Here is a 19413-nt window from a genome sequence, read left to right as displayed (position 1 = left end):
ATGAGGAGAGGTTGAGGGAACTGGGCTTGTTTAGTCTGCAGAAGAGAAGAATGAGGGGGGATTTGATAGCAGCCTTCAACTACCTGAAGGGGGGTTCCAAAGAGGATGGAGCTCAGCTGTTCTCAGTGGTGGCAGATGACAGAACAAGGAGCAATGGTCTCAAGTTGCAGTGGAGGAGGTCTAGGTTGGATATTAGGAAACACTATTTCACTAGGAGGGTGGTGAAGCACTGGAATGGGTTACCTAGGGAGGTGGTAGAATCTCCTTCCTTAAGGTTTTTAAGGTCCGGCTTGACAAAGCCCTGGCTGGGATGATTTAGCTGGTGTTGGTCCTGCTTTGAGCAGGAGGTTGAACTAGATGACCTCCTGAGGTCTCTTCCAATCCTAATCTTCTATGATTGGCTGTTTTTTTAAAAGTCTCAAATCATAACGTAACTATCACATCTCTCAAAGTGCAGGAAGGGGTGACAGAGGAGAAGGGGGTATGCAAGTAATACTGAGAGAAAAAGCTCTACAGCAGTGGTCTCCAACCTTTCTACATCCAAGATCACTTTTTGAATCTAAGGATAACCCAGGATCTACCCCGCCCCTTCCCCAAGGCCCCGCCCCTTCCCCAAGGCCCCACCCAGCTCACTCCATCCCCCCTCTCTCCGTTGCTCGCTCTCCTCCACCCTCACTCACTTTCACCAGGCTGGGGCAGGGGGTTGGGGTTCGGGAGGGGGTGCAGGCTCTGGGCTGGGGCCGAGGGGTTTGCAGTTTGGAAGGGGGGTCCAGGCTGAGCCTGGGGCAGGGGATTGCAGTGCAGGATGGAGTGAGGAGGATAGCTCAGTGGTTTGAGCATTGGCCTGCTAAACCCAGGGTTGTGAGCGCAATCCCTGAGGGGGCCATTTAGGGGATCTGGGGCAAAACAATCTGTCAGGGACGGTACTTGGTCCTGCTGTAAAGGCAGGGGACTGGACTCGATGACCTTTCAAGGTCCCTTCCAGTTCCATGAGATAGGTATATCTCCATATATTAATTATATTATATATTATATTACATTACATTATATTAAGTTCTAAAAAGAAGTTTGGATGCAGGAGGGGGCTCTGGGCTGGGGCAGAGTGTTGGGGTCCAGGGTGCAGGCTCTGAGGGGGGGGTCAGGGCTGGGGCAGGGGTGCAGAAGGGGGTTGTGACGAACTGAACTGTTCTTAATGTTGGGACTGTTCTTTGAATGCTGGGAAGGCAGGGGAGTTTGGCTAGGACGATCTGCATTGGGGGATGGGAGACCGGCCTTGAGGGAGGATACCTGAGCATGTAACGTGAGAACCCAGGAAGGGGTTAGAGGCCAGGTGACACCTTTGCCTGGGAAACTGAACAAGGGCTGGGGGAGGAGACACTGGGGAGAGGGAGAGTTTCAGGAGCTTGCTGGTGTAATGGAGCCCAGGCGGGGCTCTGACCCCACAATGGGGCTGTGGTGCCCCTGGAACCCCAAGATGGGGGGGGAGGGGTCCTGTTGTCTGTGCCTGCAAGACTTGTCTTGGACTGTGTTCCTGTCGTCTAAATAAACCTTCTGCTTTACTGGCTGGCTGAGAGTCATGGTGAATCGCAGGAAGCCGGGGGTGCAGGGCCTTGTGTCCCCCCACACCCCATGACAACTGGTGGCAGCGGTCAGATCTACTGCACCCTGTGGATGGCGCTTCCTGCAGTAAGTGACCGGGGAGCAGTAAAACAAAGGGGGATCGACAGTGACCAGGTGGGCTGAAGAGTCAGAGAGAGACTGTTTCAGGGGGCAATTAACTCCTGGGAGTGTGACACCAGAGAAAAGGACTTTTGCAGTAACAGGGTCCTCTGGGGGATCGCAGCGAGCGGTACCAGGGGCAGAGGAGTCTGCAGCTCGACCCTGGTGGAGAGGTGGTGACCTGAAGAAGGGCTGGCACACTAGGGGTCTCCCTGGAACGGTGGAAAGCTGTGAGCACAGACCAGCGAGTGGCTAGCAGGAAGATGTATGCTAAACGCCTTAAGAGCCACCTGGTGGGGCTGTGCAGGCAGAGGGGCTGCGCAGGCAGAGGTGCTGCGCATTGGGTGGTCCACCAAAGAACAGCTAATTGCCCAGCTGGAGGAGATCGCTTGGAGGAACCGAGCCCTGTCTCTGAGGGAAGCCGCCCGGCAGATGCAACGTGGCCCTGGGGCCTGACATGGCTGGGAGGGATCAGACTGCTACCGAGGGCACTCCGACCCTGGCGGCCAGCCGGGGATTGTCCCGGCAGAGCCCCCCGTCCCTGGAATGGATGCGGCTGGAATATGACAGGGAGATGAGACAGGAAGAGCTCGAGTTAAGGAGGCAAGAACTGAAGCAGGAGCGGGAAGAACGGGAAATGCAACGTCAGCATGAGCTGGAACTGGCTAGGCTAAGAAGCAGTGGGGACCCGGCTATGGTGAGTGAGGGGGGACCCAGGACTGCAAGGAGCTTTGATAAGTGCTTCCTGGCCCAGCATAAGGAGGCAGAGGACATGGATACCTTCCTGACGGCCTTTGAGAATGCCTGCGAGCTGCACAGGGTTGACCCTGCAGACAGGATCCAGTTTCTCACCCCCTTACTAGACTCCACAGCTGTGGAGGTGTACAGCCGAATGAAAGAGGCAGAGACAGGGCACTACAAACTGTTCAAAAAGGCCCTGCTTCGCGAGTTTGGGCTGACCCCTGAGATGTACTGGAAAAGGTTCCAGAGTCAGCATAAAACCCGTGAGGTCACAAACCTACCACTGGCCAACTGGATGCACGGGTATGCCTGCAAGTGGACAGCTGGGGCCCAAACTAAGGAAGACATGCTTAACCTATTCGTACTGGAGCACCTGTATGAGCAGTGCCCATCCGACCTGAGGCGATGGTTGATGGACCAAAAACCAGAGAACCCACAGCACGCAGGCCAGCTGGCCGACAAGTTTGTGAACAGTCGGGCAGGGGATAACAGGGAGGAGTCCCAAAGGAACAGGCCCACCACAACGCAGCGAGAGAGTCACCATGGGACCTCGCAGCGGGGAAATATGGAGAACCCCCACCAAAGGGAAACATCCAACGTCAGGTCCATCCGACCCGCTCGAGGGGACCCACGGGACATGGGCTGCTATCACTGTGGCCAAAGCAGACCCAACCCACAGAGGGTTGACTGGGTAAAGACCCAGTCAGACAAGGGGCAGCATTCCCAGGCAAGGAGGGCTGGCAGCGTACCACCTGCTAAGGAGGGAGGAGGGCCCCAGGCCAGCTCCTCTGGGGGGCTTGATGCTCCAGACTCAGGGTTTTTGGTTTACAGGGTGGGCGCAGGGCTGTCCCTCCGGAGCGAGTGCCTTGTTCCCCTGGAGGTGGATGGGAGGAAGGTCAATGGATACTGGGATATGGGCGCAGAGGTGACGCTGGCCCAGCCCGAAGTGGTGACCCCAGATCAGGTGATGCCCGACCCCTACCTGACCCTGACGGGGGTGGGCAGGACCCCATTCAAGGTGCCTGTGGCGAGGGTACACCTGAAGTGGGTGGGGGGGCCCTCCTTGGCCCCCCACATTTGCCTACTGAGGTGTTGATGGGGGGGACCTGGAGGACTGGCCAAGCAACCCCCAGAGTGCCCTGGTCATGACCCGTAGCCAGAGCCGGCGACGGCCACTGCGCCCTGACCTTGCCCTAGGGTACCTTGCCCGAGGCGTAGGACCCTAACCTAGTGGGGAGGGAACGCCCAAGGGCACGGCTCAGGGAGGCTGCGGCTTCAGACCCAGCGGGCGAGAGAGAGCAGGTGCCCATCCCTGTCCCAGCTGCTGAGTTCCAGGCCAAGTTGCAGAAAGATCCCTCCTTGTGGAAGATAAGGGACTTGGCTGACCTCAGTGCGGTACAGACCATGGAGAGAGGTGGCCGGAAAAGGTTCCTGTGGGAGAAGGGGTTCCTGTACCGAGAATGGGCTCCCCCAGGGAAAATGGAGTCAGGGGGGATCAGGAGGCAGCTGGTGGTACCCCAGAAGTATCGCCGCCAGCTGCTGTACCGGGCCCATGACATTCCCTTCTCAGGGCACCAGGGAACCTGGCGTACCCAGCAGAGGCTGCTACGGAGCTTTTACTGGCCTGGGGGTCTTTGTTACTGTCCGACAGTACTGCGGATCCTGTGACCCCTGTCTGAGGGTGAGGAAGGCCCGGGACAAAGGGAAAACGGCCTTAGGACCCTTGCCCATCATCGAGGAGCCTTTCCAGAGGGTGGCCACGGTCAAAAGGGCGGCTCTGAACCAAGAGAGCCTGAATCACAGACCTCCAGACTGGAGCGCTGGGAGAAGACCACAGCCCAGTTTGAATCCCAGAGGTATGGGGGTGGGAAAAGGGCACAGGCCGCATAAACCTTCCCACATGTGAACTACGAGTGCCATCAAGCACACCCGACCTAAAGGGGAGCGTGAAACCGGAAGGTCCTGGTGTAATTCTCACCAAGGAATGGGAGGGATGTTGGGGCATCCATGGGAACGTGGGTAGGTTCGAACTTCCCCAGGTCACTGGCTGAAATGACCCGGCTCAGTTCGGTCTCAAAGGGGGGAGAGATGTGACAAACTGCGATTGTTCTTAATGTGGTTTTTGAATGCTGGGAAGGCAGGGGAGTTTGGCTAGGACGATCTGCACTGGGGGATAGGAGATGTGTCAGGGGTATGGAGTGCTGGCTCTGGAAGGGGGCTCAGGGCTGAGGTATGGGGTGCTGGCTCTGGGAGGGGGCTCAGGGATGAGGATTAGGGTTTGGCCTCCCACTGGGCAGCACTTACCTCCAGTGGCTCCCGGTCGGCAGCAGGTGCAGCGAGGCTAAGGCAGGCTCCCTGCCTACCCAGCCCCACGCTGCTCCCGGAAGGTGCCAACGCACCCCTGCACCCTCTGGGGGGAGGGGCGGGGGCCATATGGCTCCGCACACTGCCCCTCTCTGCAAGCACCACCCCCACAGATTTCCCGGCCAATGGGAGCTGTGGGGACGGTGGCTGCAGGCAGGAGCAGCGTGTGGAGGGAGACCATGCTGTACTACTTCTGGGAGCGGCGTGGGGCCAGGGTAGGCAGGTACGCCACCAGAGATCACAATCGACCCGGAGATCCTCTAGGATCGACCAGTCGATCACGATCGACTGGTTCTGACCACTGCTCTACAGGGAGGGAAACTGGGTTCTTACATGTCTAAAGCAACTAAGTACACTTCTGGGCACTACATAAATAAATCCTGATTTAAGGCTACGGTTTTTGTCATGGAGGTTGTGGAAGTCTCGGAATCTGTGGCTTCCAGAGACCTCCATGACTTCAGTCCACGGGCGGCACCCCACGTCAGCCCGTGGGTGGTGTGGGGGCAGCTCCCCATTTTATCACCAATAGTTTTACTAAAAGTCATGGACAGGCTTCCATGAATTTTTCTTTATTGCCTGGAACATGTCCATGACTTTTACTAAAAATATGCTTGACAAAATCTTAGCCTTAATCAGGATATGATTATGAGTAGCCATACCTTTAAAGGTTTCTCTAACACTCAGAGAAAAACTGTAATAAGAACTAAGGGCCTGAATTTTAGACATCCTGAGCAACAAAATGCAAAGGCTGGAAACCGACAAATACATACTAGAATTGAAGCACATTGGAACAAAGATGTGGTAGATTCCCCATCACTAAGTCAAGACAATGTCTTTCTAAATGATATGCTCTAGCTCAGCCAGAAATTATGGGCTTGATGCAAGAGCCACTTGGTGAAAATCTCTACGCTGTGTTATACAGATCCGATTAGATTATCACAATGGCACCTCCTTGTCTTAAAAAGAAGTCTATGAACCACAACTATTGTTGTCAGCACTTCTGAAAGGCAGATTCTCCATGACTATACTGAGCATGGAATGGATAGGGTATGGGTTTAGATAAGAACTCCAGTCCATGACTCACATCCATGTAATGCCTCCAAAAGCAACAAAATGCATTCATAAGAACAAGATATCCTATCTAGCTATAAGGTAACTGGGCCATAGAAAGTGCCTCAGGAAGTAGTAATGCAAAGTAATGCACATTGGAAAATATAATCCCAACTATATATATAAAATGATACGGTCTAAATTAGCTTTTACCACTCAAGAAAGATCTTGGAGCCACTGTGGATAATCATAGGTGCTGACTCCGTGGGTGCTCCACAGCTGGAGCACCCACAGGAAAAAATGATGGGTGCTGAACACCCACCAGCAGCCATCGCACCCCCCGCCCGTGCCTCCCCGTGGTCTTGCCAATCAGCACCTCCCCCTTTCCCTCCCTCCCAGTGGCTCCACTGCAGATCAGCTGTTCTGTGGCATGCAGGAGGAGAGGGGACAGGGTGCGTGGTGGGGTGGGGATTTGGGGGAAGGGGTGGAGTGGGGGGCAGGGTCTGGGGCAGAGCCAGGGGGGTCGAGCACCCCCCAGCACATTAGAAAGTTGGTAACTGCTGTGGATAGTTCTCTGTAAACATCCATTCCATATGCAGCAACAGTTTTTTAAAAAAAAGCTAACTATGTCGGGAATCATTAGGAAAGGGATAGATAAGACAAAATATACTGCCTCTATATAAATCCATATGACATGACAACATCTTGAACACCGCATGCAGATCTGGTCACCCCATCTCAAACAGATATATGGGAATTGGAAAAGGTACAGAAAAGGACAACAAAAATTATTAGGGGCATGAAACAGCTTCCATATTAGGAAAGATTATTAAGACTGGGACTTTCCAGCTTGGAAAAATGATGACTGAGAGGGGATATGTTTGAAGTCTATAAAATTATGACTGGTGTGGAGAAAGTAAAGAAAGAAGTGTTATTTACTCCTTCGCGTAATACAAGAACTAGGGGTCACCAAATGAAAACAATAGGTAGCAAGTTTAAAACAAACAAAAGCAAGTATTTCCTCACACAATGCACAACCTGTGGAACTCTTTGCCAGAGGATGTTATGAAGGCCAAAACTATTACAGAGTTCAGAAAAGAACAAGATAAATTAACGGAGGATAGGTCCACAAATGGCTATTAGCCAGTATGGGCAGGGATGCAAAACCATTTTCTGAATTGTCCCTAGCCTCTGTTTGCCAGAAGCTGGGAATGGGCGACAGGGGGTGGATCACTTTATGATTACCTGTTCTGTTCATTTCCCCTGAAGCACCTGCCATTGTCGGAAGACAGGATACTGGGCTAGATGGACCATTGATCTGACCCGGTATGGTCGTTCTTATGTAATTCAGTGGCTCTTCTGTTTGGCAGCCACAGCACTTTTATTTTGATACCTACGGATCTGATAACAGGCCAAGATTCCACAAATCCATTTTACCAGTACCCTGCACGCACGCACACAAATAAGTCAGTATATGTCCATTATCAGCTTCACCTTCCACACCAATTTTTATCGGACCTTCCATTTTTGTTGTTCAGACTGCACTAACAGTACATCGGAATGGCATAGACTCATCATTGGGATGGAAAGCCAAGTAAGTACACAGCATGTTTACCAAGGAATGCTGCTACATGGCCAGCAATCAAAAGCTTTGGCGGCACAATAAGATAACCAATGACTAAGGTTTGAGGTTTTTAAGGCCCGGCTTGAGAAAGCCCTAGCTGAGATGATTTAGTTGGGAATTGGTCCTGCTTTGAGCAAGGGGCTGGACTAGATGACCTCCTGAGGTTCCTTCCAACCCTAATATTCTATGATGCTATGATTTTTGTTTCAGAGTAGCAGCCGTGTTAGTCTGTATCCGCAAAAAGAACAGGAGTACTTGTGGCACCTTAGAGACTAACAAATTTATTAGAGCATAAGCTTTCGTGGACTACAGCCCACTTCTTCAGATGCATATAATCTTAATACTCAAAAACCAGTGGGAGAACACTTTAACCTGTCTGGTCATTCAATGTCAGACCTGCGGGTGGCTATCTTACAACAGAAAAACTTCAAAAACAGACTCCAAGGAGAGACTGCTGAGCTGGAATTGATATGCAAACTAGACACAATCAACTCAGGATTGAATAAGGACTGGGAATGGCTGAGCCATTACAAACATTGAATCTATCTCCCCTTGTAAGTATTCTCAGACTTCTTATCAACCTGTCTGTACTGGGCTATCTTGATTATCACTTCAAAAGTTTTTTTTCCTCTTACTTAATTGGCCTCTCAGAGTTGGTAAGACAACTCCCACCTGTTTATGCTCTCTGTATGTGTGTATATATATCTCCTCAATATATGTTCCACTCTATATGCATCCGAAGAAGTGGGCTGTAGTCCACAAAAGCTTATGCTCTAATAAATTTGTTAGTCTCTAAGGTGCCACAAGTACTCCTGTTCCTTTTATGATTTTTGTCATGATTATTTTTAGTGAAAGTCACAGAAAGGTCACGGACAATAAATAAAAATTCATGGAAGCCCAAGACCCATCTGACTTTTATTAAAAAACAACGGGGGACTCTCTGACGCGGTCAACAGCTTCGGGGATATCGCTGCCCTATGCCTCACGGCTGAAGCTAAAACAGAAAATGTCAGAGGTCTCAAATTCAGGGAATCTGTGACCTCATTGACAAAATCTTATCCCTACCAATGACAGACTGAACATCTAGCCAGACAGTCTTAAGGACCCTAGCTAGAGACCAATTTAGGCGGTGCTCAATCTAGAAGGAGGCTACATCCCTTTGGTATTTGCCTGGATGACTATGATTTCTGCATTAACAGCGGCAATACACCACAAGATGCACTATATTTTAAATTATTTAATCCTCAAACTTACAGGTAGGCAAGCAGCAGCATAAAAGACAACCCAGCCCAGTGGTTAGTTATTTGGCAGGGAAGATAGGTTTTGATCTCTAGTCTCTGGCTGACCAAAGAGCAAGTTCTGCAATAGTAGATCTATCCACAGCCCATGGTAGGCAATTACTGGCTTGCACTGCTCAGTAGCAAGTCCTCTCAATTAAGATGCAGTTTTGAAAGGTTCTTCTCATAGTCCAGTAGCCAAATGCAAGTTTTTCACAGTACTTTGGTTTTAGTGTCCATCTAAAAAAAAATTTTATTTTTTTTTGGTGGATTCTGAAGTTCTAGACCCTAAATTAAAAGAAATGGTGTGATGTCACCTGGTCACTGTTGAGCTTTTTGGAATAGGAGTTCTTATTACCACCATCCTCCTGGTTCACAAGCCAGATGACAGTGAAGCCACTTTTACAGAATTTCAATTTTTGATGAAAACTTCATATTAATATTTAGTTATTAGCTAGGAGGTACATATGTGATGTCTGTATTAGTAGTATACCTTGCTAGAATGATATAAAATTAGCATGGCACACATTAAATGGATTCAAACTTACTAACTGATAGGTCTCAAAACATAACTGTAAATGGGAAATCATCACAGAGCGAATGCATTTTCAGGAGTCCCTAAATGTATACTTCTAGGAATAAAGAATGTAGACCACAATTACAGGATGGGGGACTCTGTCCCGGGAAGCAGTGACTCTGAAAAAGATTTAAGGGTCATGATCAGTGCCGTAACAAGGGCGAGGCAAGTGAGGCACTTGCCTCTGGCGCACAAAGCTGAGGGGCACAGAAAAAGACAAATTAAGTTTTTTAATTCTTATTATTTTATGAAAAATTATAATCACATAATATGCACATTGCGTCATGACAAATGTACAATGTAAATGGAAAATAAACAGAATACACCTGACAGTAATTATAAAGCATTGGTTCTCAAACTGGGGGTCGCGACCTCGTTATGTGGGGGGTAGCAAGCCCCAACCCCTGCGCCGGGCTGTGAGCCCCGACCGCGATGCATGGCTGTAAGCCCTGACCCCTGTGTGGAGCTGCAGGGCTACAAGCCCCGACCACTGCGCCAGGCTGTGAGCTCGGACCCCGAAGGGACACGCGGCTGCAAGCCCTGACCCTGACAGGGGCGCGCGGCTGCGAACCCCGACCCCGGTGCGCGGCTGCGAACCCTGACCCCTGCGCCAGGCTGAGCGCTCAGACCCTGACAGGGACATGCGGCTGCGAGCCCTGACCCCAGTGCGCGGCTGTGAACCCCGATCCCTGTGCCGGGCTGCGAGCTTGGACCCTGACAGGGACGGACAGCTGCAAACCCCTGACCCCTGCACCGGGCTGCGAGCCCCCGACCCCAGTGAGCGGCTGCAAGCGCTGATCCAGACCCCTGCGCCGGGGCTGCAAGCCCCAACCCCAACCTTAGTGCGCGGCTGCGAGATGAGCCCCGACCCCGACCCCCACAGTTCATGATGCACTATGATGCACACCTTATATGTATTAGTTGATTTTGTATGCGGATCTTATGATTAAAATAAATAAACGTTCTATTATAATTATTATTCTTGTTATTTACATATTTTACTTTTTTTTTTTTTTTTTTTTTTTTACAAAGTAACTACTACGAAATTATATGGAGCGGGGAGGGCGCAATTTTATATTCTTGCCTCAGGCGCAAAAATAGCTATTTATGGCTCTGGTCATGATGGATAATCAGCTGAACATGAGCTTCCAATGTAACACTGTGGCCAAAAGAGCCAATGCGATCCTGGGATGTATAAACAGGGGAACCTTCAGTAGGAGTAGAGATTATTTTACCTCTGGATTTGGCACTGGTATGACTGCTGCTGGAATACTGTGTCCAGCTCTGGTGTCCACAACTCCAAAAGGATGTTGATAAATTGGAGAGGGTTCACAGAAGTGCCATGAGAATGATTAAAGAAATAGAAAACATGCCTTATAGCAAGGGTAGTCCATTTTTTTTTTTTTGTCAAGGTCCAAATTGCTTGGTTAAGTTATAATCAAGGTACAGACTCCAGAGAAACACCGCAGGTGCCCTGTTTAACAAACAGATACGATGCTGTGTGTTAGTAATGTACTCCATTGCTTATATTTTTAGTGCATTAAATGAAAAATAAAATCGAACCAAGGAAGATGATAGCTCAAATTAAGCAAATAAGGAATTAAGGAGAACCAATCATTAATTCACAGTATAATGTATTGAAGATTGCACTGTGAGGGAATGAGAGGGTAAAAATAAAACAATAAGTAAATAAAAAGATTTTGTGGCCCATTCAAAAGTGTCTGGCAGTCCGGATTTGGACCACGGTCCACCTATTGACTACCCCTGCCTTAGAAAGAGAGACTCAAAGGAGCTCAACCTAGTGACCATAGGTTATGAGGTGACTATTACACACACAAAAAAAGGTTATGGGGTGACTAATACCGTCTGTAAGTACCTACATGGGGAACAAATATTTGATAACTGTCTCTTCAATCTGGCAGACAAAGGTGTAACACAATCCAAAGGCTGGCGATGAAGCTTGACAAATCCAGACTGGAAAGATAGTATAAGTTTTTAACAGTGAGGGTAATTAATCATTGGAACAACTTACCAAGGGTCATGGTGGATTTTCCATCTAGGAATTATTTTGGGGAAGTTCTCTGGCCTGTGTTACACAGGTGGTCAGACTATAGATCACAATGGACCCTTCTGGTCTTGGAATCTATGAATCATTCACCCATTTCTCCTGAACAGAAACACAAAGCACATTCTTCTTGAACTCTCACAGCATGGTGTGATGAAGTGGGGTTTTCCCCCTTATGTTCTATGAGAGCCTATATGAGTCTTACTCTTTTGCATGAATACTGTGTGTACCTCAGTTTCCCTGTTTATTACACCAATGCCTAGGTGGTAGGGATAAGGGTATGTGATTTTTGCTGAAACCCTCGGGGATAGGTGACGCTGTTCCAGCTGCCTGCATGTAGGTCAGGGGTAGGCAACCTATGGCACGCGTGCCGAAGGCGGCTCACGAGCTGATTTTCAGTGGCATTCACACTGCCCGGGTTCTGGCCACCGGTCCGGGGGGCTCTGCATTTTAATTTAATTTTAAATGAAGTTTCTTAAACATTTTAAAAACCTTATTTACTTTACATACAACAATAATTTAGTTATATATTATAGACTTATAGAAAGAGACCTTCTAAAAACATTAAAACGTATGACTGGCACGTGAAACCTTAACATAGAGTGAAGAAATGAAGACTCGGCACACCACTTCTGAAAGGTTGCCGACCCCTGATGTAGGTAATGGCCAATATCTTTCGTAACCTGAGAACCAGGAGGGAGATGCAACCAGGTGACACTTTGCCCGGGAAGCAAGACAAAGATCGGAGGAGGGCAACAGGCATGTCAGAGGTTGGGCCGCTGGAAGCGTGTCAGTTTCCTGTTCGGGACTCGGAAGGGGGAGAGTCCAGGGCACATGGCCCTGGATCCACCCCAAGATGGACTTTACTGAATGGTCCTGCTTTCTGTGCTAACAAGCTCTGTTCTACACTATGTTACTGTCGACTAATAAACCCTTCTATTTTACAAAAACAACAAGGAGTCTGGTGGCACCTTAAAGACTAACAGATTTATTTGGGCATAAGCTTTCGTGAGTAAAAACCTCACTTCTTCGGATGCATTCTATTTTACAATGCTGGCTGGGAGTCACTGCAGAGTTGGGATGAAGGGCCCCCTCTGACTTCCCCAGGGGTCCAGTCCAGGAGGACTCGCTGCGGGAAGTGCACAGTGAGAACAGGGGTGCCGAATGCTCTGAGGTCAGACCCAGGAAGGCCATATCAGAAAAGATTTCTTGCTCTGGCAACAGTGCCAAGGAGGTGTGGTGTGTTACAATGACCTGACAAAACCAGCTTTGGCATTAGCAGATGTTAGTGTTAAGTAAGTGACCTATATTACTCATACCAGGACAAAACTGTAGTTTGAATGAGAAAGAATACTGGAATCATTTATAATGATTCCAAACAAAGTATTTGGTTAAAGTTATTATTATATAAATATATATATATTCAACAAAATTAACGTGTAGAACAGGGGTCAGCAACCTTTCAGGAGTGGTGTGCCAAGTCTTCATTTATTCACTCTAATTTAAGATTTCATGTGCCAGTAATACAATTTAATATTTTTAGAAGGTCTCTTTCTATAAGTCTATAATACATAACTAAACTATTGTTGTATGTAAAGTAAATAAGGTTTTTAAAATGTTTAAGAAGCTTCATTTAAAATTCAATTAAAATGCAGAGCCCCTTGGACGGGTGGCCAGGACCCGGGCAGTGTGAGTGCCACTGAAAATCAGCTCGCGTGCCACCTGGTGTAGAATATTTTTCATATTAAAAAGAGTAGTCGCTGTATCAAATGAAAAGTGAAGTTCATGCTATAACCCAACCCCCCATGTACGCCTATTATTCAAATATGTATGGTTTCTGACTGATATTGCAAATGTTAAATACACATATTTCACATATTAGAACCCTTCTGCCTTGATTCTGTATGCCCCAAATGATGGAAGCTCTGATTATGGGCGGTGGTGGTAAGTGGGATGAAATGTTAATATTTCAAAGTAGTCAACAGTCGGAGTGTCATCAGACAGATTCTTAACACACATGGCCTTGAAATATACATAAAGAAATCTGTAGCATCCCTAAAGCAAGGCTGACCAGAGTGGCTGCCAGATTATCAGTGCACATTAGCAAAGATGGTACCTACAACACGCAATCACTAAGGCAGGGCTGTCAAGTGAGCAGAAAAACAGAAGTAATCCTCATATGCATAAGACAGAGGTCATGCCCTTTATTCATCTCTCACCCCACTCCCAAATATGGTCAGAGCAATATGAAAAAAATTTCTTCACATCATTGTTGGTGATATCTATTCACTAATATCCTTGTACAAAAGAACAGGAGCATAAGGACTGCTGTATAACAAAAGGTTTCAGAGTAGCAGCCGTGTTATATATGCATCCGAAGAAGTGGGCTGTAGTCCACGAAAGCTTATGCTCTAATAAATTTGTTAGTCTCTAAGGTGCCACAAGTACTCCTGTTCTTTTCGTATAACAAAAGGCATTGAAGACAATAGCATTTTCTAGAATTTGTATAAAATATGGTAGTATATTACCCTCCCAATTTAAAAACTTTTATACTACAGGAGCCTTAAGCCTACAAGCTGGTATGTTTCTGTTAAAATAAAAAGAACGGTTACTTACCTTCTGTAACTGTTGTTCTTCGAGATGTGTTGTTCACGTCCATTACACATTAGGTGTGCGCGCGCCGCGTGCACGGACATCGGAAACTTTTTCCCTTAGCGGCTCCCGTCGGGTCGGCAGGGCCCCCCTCCCCGCCAGAGCGGCGCCCCGCTCTAGGGTATATATATCCCTGCAGACCTGGCCCCTTCGGTTCCTTCTTGCCGGAGACTCCGACAGAGGGGAAGGAGGGTGGGAAGTGTAATGGACGTGAACACATCTCGAAGAACAGTTACAGAAGGTAAGTAATCGTTCTTTCTTCTTCGAGTGATTGTTCACGTCCATTACACATTAGGTGACTCCCAAGCTTACCATTGGAGGTGGGTAGGAGTCAAGGTACAACTGACTGTAGCACAGCCCGTCCAACCGCTGCGTCCTCTCTGATCTGATGGTGGATCGCGTAGTGGGCTGTGAATGTATGCACGATCGACCAGGTGGCCACTTTACAGATTTCCTGGATAGGAACCTGTGCCAAGAAGGCCGTCGAGGACGCTTGGGCCCTAGTCGAGTGAGCCCGGATCTCTGGGGCCGGAACGTTGGCGAGCTCATAACACGTGCGTATACAATGCACAATCCATGCTGATAAGCGCTGTGTCGAGATAGGCAGGCCTCTCATACGTTCCGCAACGGCAATAAACAGCTGAGGTGTTCTGCGGAACGACCTGGTCCGCTCCAGATAGAACGCCAATGCCCTCCGAACATCGAGGGTATGGAGGCTGCGGTGGTAAGGGTCCGTATGGGGTTTAGGGAAGAACACCGGTAGACAAATGTCCTGCCCCATGTGAAACTGCGAGACCACTTTTGGGAGGAATTTGGGGTGCGGCCTCAGTTGCACCTTATCTTTATGGAAAACTGTATAAGGGGGTTCTGAAGTGAGGGCCCTCAATTCCGATACCCTCCTCGCCGATGTGATGGCCACGAGAAACGCCACCTTCCACAAGAGGTGCATGAGGGAGCAAGTGGCTAGGGGTTCAAAGGGAGGCCCCATGAGCTTAGTTAGGACTAGGTTCAGACTCCACACAGGGACTGGTGGGCGCGAGTAGGGAAACACCCTCTCCAGCCCCTTGAGGAACCGGGCTACTGTGGGGTTGGAGAACACTGACACTCCCAACTCCCCCGGGTGGAACGCCGATATGGCAGCCAAATGCACTTTAATCGAGGCGGGGGCGAGCCCCTGATGCTTGAGGTGCAGTAAGTAGTCCAGGATCAATGGAACTGAGGCCTGCAGAGGCTGTATGTGCTGAGGTTCGCACCAGTGGGAGAATCTCTTCCATTTGGCCAGGTAGGTCTCTCTTGTGGAGGGCTTCCTACTACCAAGGAGAATTTGCTGAACCTGGTGAGAGCACCTGTGTTCCTCATCGTTCAGCCAGAGAGATACCACGCCGTGAGATTTAGCGACGATAGGTTCGGGTGGAGCAGGCAACCTCTGTCCTGTGTGACTAGGTCGCGATGGAGCAGGAGGGTAATCGGGTCGGCTATGGACAATTCCAGCAAGGTCGTGAACCAATGCTGCCGTGGCCACGCCGGGGCGGTGAGGATAATTGTCGCCCTGTCCCTGCGGGTCTTGAGGAGAACCTTGTGGATGAGCGGGAATGGCGGGAAGGCATACCTCAGGCTCCCTCCCCACGGAATCGCGAAGGCATCTGCCAACGATCCCGGGCTGAGGTTCTGAAACGAGCAAAACTGAGGGCATTGCCTGTTGTCCTTGGTGGCGAAAAGATCCACCCGGGGAAAGCCCCACCTCCGGAAGATTGAATGCAGGACGTCCTGTCTCAAAACCCATTCGTGCATGTGGTAGGATCGACTGAGGAGGTCCGCTAACCTGTTTTGGATCCCTGGGAGATATGTTGCAATAAGATGGACCGCATGGGCTATACAGAAGTCCCATAATTGGAGTGCCTCGCGACAGAGGGGAGAGGACCAAGACCCGCCCTGCTTGTTTATATAGAACATGGCGGTAGTGTTGTCCGTCAGAACTGCCACGCTGTGACCTTCTATGGTGGCGTGGAAGGTCTGACAGGCAAGGCGAACCGCCCTCAGCTCCTTCAGATTGATGTGAAGCAACCTGTCTTCCCTGGACCACAATCCTTGGGTCCGCAGTTCCCCCAGGTGTGCCCCCCAACCCAGGTCCGATGCATCTGTTACTAACATCAGAGTGGGTTGTGGGGCAGCGAAGGGGATCCCCTCGCAGACCTGCTGTTGATCGAGCCACCAGCAGAGCGAGCTCAACACCCGAGCCGGGATCATCACCACCAGATCCAAGGGGTCTCTGTTGGGGCGGTACGTCTGGGTAAACCACAACTGCAAGGGCCGGAGCCTTAGGCGGGCATGTCTGACCACGTGCGTACAGACTGCCATGTGTCCCAGGGGCTGCATGCAGCACCTTGCCATTGTCGTGGGAAATTTCTGGACGGAGCTTACGGCCCCTTGAATTGCCAAGAACCGCGACTCTGGGAGACTTGCCCGCGCGGTCGCCGAGTCCAGGACTGCGCCTATGAAGTCCAGTCTCTGTGTGGGCGTTAACGTGGACTTGGGCACGTTGACCAGTAGGCCGAGCCTGCCGAACATCCGTAAGGCCAGCGTCATGTGAGAGCGGACCTCGGCCTCCGACCTGCCCGCGAGGAGCCAGTCGTCTAAGTAAGGGAACACGCGCATCCTTCTTTTCCGAAGGAAGGCTGCTACCACGGACATGCATTTCGTGAACACTCGGGTGCCGATGCTAGGCCAAAGGGCAGGACCGTAAATTGGAAATGGCGCTGGTTGACAGTGAAGCGCAGGAACCGCCGGTGGGCCGGATTGATGGCGATGTGAAAATACGCATCTTTCATATCGAGGGCAGCGTACCAATCCCCCGGATCCAGGGATGGGATAATAGTTCCAAGGGAGACCATACGGAAACGCGTTCTGACCAGGAACTTGTTCAGTTCGCGCAGGTCCAAAATGGGACGGAAGCCGCCTTTTGCCTTGGGAATCAGGAAGTACCTGGAGTAGAATCCTTTTCCCCTTAGGTCTGGGGGGACCTCTTCCACTGCTCCCACTGTGAGGAGGGTCTGCACCTCCTGCATGAGAAGTTGCTCATGAGAGGGGTCCCTGAAGAGGGACGGGGAAGGGGGATGGGAGGGAGGGAGCGAGGAAAACTGGAGGGTATAGCCCGCCTTCACTGTGCGCAGGACCCAGCGGTCCGATGTTATGCGCGACCATGCCTGGTAGAAATGGGACAGGCGGTCCTTGAAACTTAGAGGTGGATCCGGCATGGGATGTGGTACGCTGTCCTCGAGTGTAACTTCAAAAGCCTGGTTTATTCCCTGGCTGCGGCTTGCCCTGGCCGTGACCTTGGCCTTGGTTAGGCGTATTGTTATGTCTTCGCCTGTTATCCCTGCCACGACAGCGGTACGGTTCGTGCCGAGGGCGGTACTGCCTCTGTGGTGGTTGAGGCTTAAAGGGCTTGCGCTGTGTCACCGGGGTATGCATACCTAACGACTTTAGGGTCGCTCGCGAGTCCTTGAGGCTATGTAGCCTGGGGTCCGTTTGGTCTGAGAACAAGCCTGACCCTTCAAACGGGAGGTCCTGCAGGGTGGTCTGCACCTCTGGCGGGAGGCCTGAAGCCTGTAACCATGCCGAACGCCTCATCACTGCCCCGACGCGATTGTCCTAGCCGCTGCATCAGCTGAGTCAAGGGAGGCCTGCAATGAAGTTTTGGCCACCGCCATCCCCTCGTCCACCAGAGCCGTGAACTCTGGATGTGTGTCCAGAGGTAGGGATTCTTTGAACTTGGAGACTGATGCCCAAGAATTAAAATTGTGCCTATTTAGAATCGCCTGTTGATTAGCAATCCTCAGTTGGAGACCCCCAGACGAATAGACTTTCCTCCCGAATAAGTCCAATCGTTTCGCCTCCTTGCCCTTGGGCGCAGGGGCTTGCTGGCCATGACGCTCTCGTTCGTTGACTGCAGAGACTACCAGTGAACAAGAAGACGGGTGCAGAAAGAGGAAGTCAAACCCTCTAGATGGGGCGAAGTATTTTCTCTCCACGCCTCTTGCAGTTGGTGCACTGGAGGTAGGTGTTTGCCATACCGTCTTATAGTTAGACTAGACTGTCCATATAATCAGGAGAGCGACTCTGGAGGGGCCCTCCGGGCTCAGGATGTCGACCATGGGGTCCTCCTGCTCTACAATCTCCTCTGCTTGCAAGCCCAGGTTGAGGGCTACCCGGTGAAGCAGGTCCTGGTGCGCCCGATGATCAATCGGGGGAGGGCCAGACACTGTCGTGCCCACCACTGCCTCATCCGGCAAGGAGGAAGAGGTCGGGGCCTTTTGCCCATCCTCACCTTCCTGCAACCCGTCATCAACTGGTTGTTCCTCTGGGGCCTGTCCCACGGTGTGGGACTGGGACGGTACCGTGCTCAGTGCCGAGTCCACTCCCTCCCGCTCCTGCGGTCTAGAGATCGTTGCCTCCTTGTGAGAGGGCGGACGGTACCACGAAGAGCGGGATCAGTACCCTGATGGCCCAGATCTCGAGGCCCTAGATGGGGGCCCTTGTTGGTGGTAGGCCCAGGGTATCCAGAATGGCCATTGGCTTGGTTGGCCCCATTGGGGATGACCAGAGGCTTCATAGTCTACTAGCCTGTGCCCTGTGAGCATACCCGCCATACCAGCCCGAGTCAATCTCGGGCACCATGGACGGTGATCTGGAAGGCCACGGCAGAGCCGTGGAACGGTGCCGGTCCGGGTTTGGGGAGTAGTGTCTCCGCGACCAGGACCTGGAGCAGCGTCTCGCCGACCTGGACCTGGATCGGTACCGGTGACCGCGGGACCGGGAACGACTATGGGTGGTCGGTCTCAGGGAACGTGTCACCGACGCATCCCGGTGCCGACTCGCGTATGGCTGCTGAGTCGGTGCCGACCGCTTACTGAGGCCCGACGGCTGTGGCGCTTTCTGCGTGGAGGGCAACCAGGAGTCCACCGAGGTGGAACTCGACCGGGACCGGTGCCTTGAACGGTGCCGGGATGGCGACCGTGATGGGCGGACCATCGCCGGCTTGCCTCTGGGTGGCAGTCTCGGCGGAGCGTCCTTAGTTTGTGGAGGGCCCTCAACAGACAATGCAACGAGGTCTTTTGCTACCTCAAACGTGTCCGGAGTGGAGGGCTGTTCCAAGAGTTCCTCCAGCCCTTCCTCCTCACTCGACGTGCCTATCCCGGGGCTCGACGGCCCTTTCGGCGCCGGAGCCACTACTGGGGCCGTGCCGGCCTTAGGCGCACTCGAGGTCTTCGCTGGCGCTGCCCTCTTATGCGGGGAGCATCCTTGGGCCTTGGATTGGCCCTTCGATTTTGTCGGCGAAGACAAC

At 51.0% G+C, this 19413-nt stretch overlaps 1 protein-coding gene across 2 annotated transcripts in view; it reads right to left on the bottom strand.

The window, feature by feature from the left end:
- The window catches only part of MYO1D (myosin ID), a 373562-nt gene that overhangs the window by 280912 nt on the left and 73237 nt on the right, over window positions 1-19413 (bottom strand). The window contains exon 1 of one of the 2 annotated variants that reach the window (XM_054014217.1): window positions 11385-11403. The exons of the other annotated variant lie outside the window; for it this stretch is intronic. The gene's annotated coding sequence lies outside the window, so the exon portion shown is untranslated. Of the gene's footprint in view, window positions 1-11384; window positions 11404-19413 lie in introns of those variants that run through there. 2 annotated transcript variants of the gene reach the window in all.

This window comes from Malaclemys terrapin, chromosome 25 (assembly GCF_027887155.1).
Source record: "Malaclemys terrapin pileata isolate rMalTer1 chromosome 25, rMalTer1.hap1, whole genome shotgun sequence".
Lineage (NCBI taxonomy): Eukaryota > Metazoa > Chordata > Testudines > Emydidae > Malaclemys > Malaclemys terrapin.
Note: the sequence above shows the minus strand (reverse complement) of the source record. Positions and strands in the feature narration are given on the sequence as shown.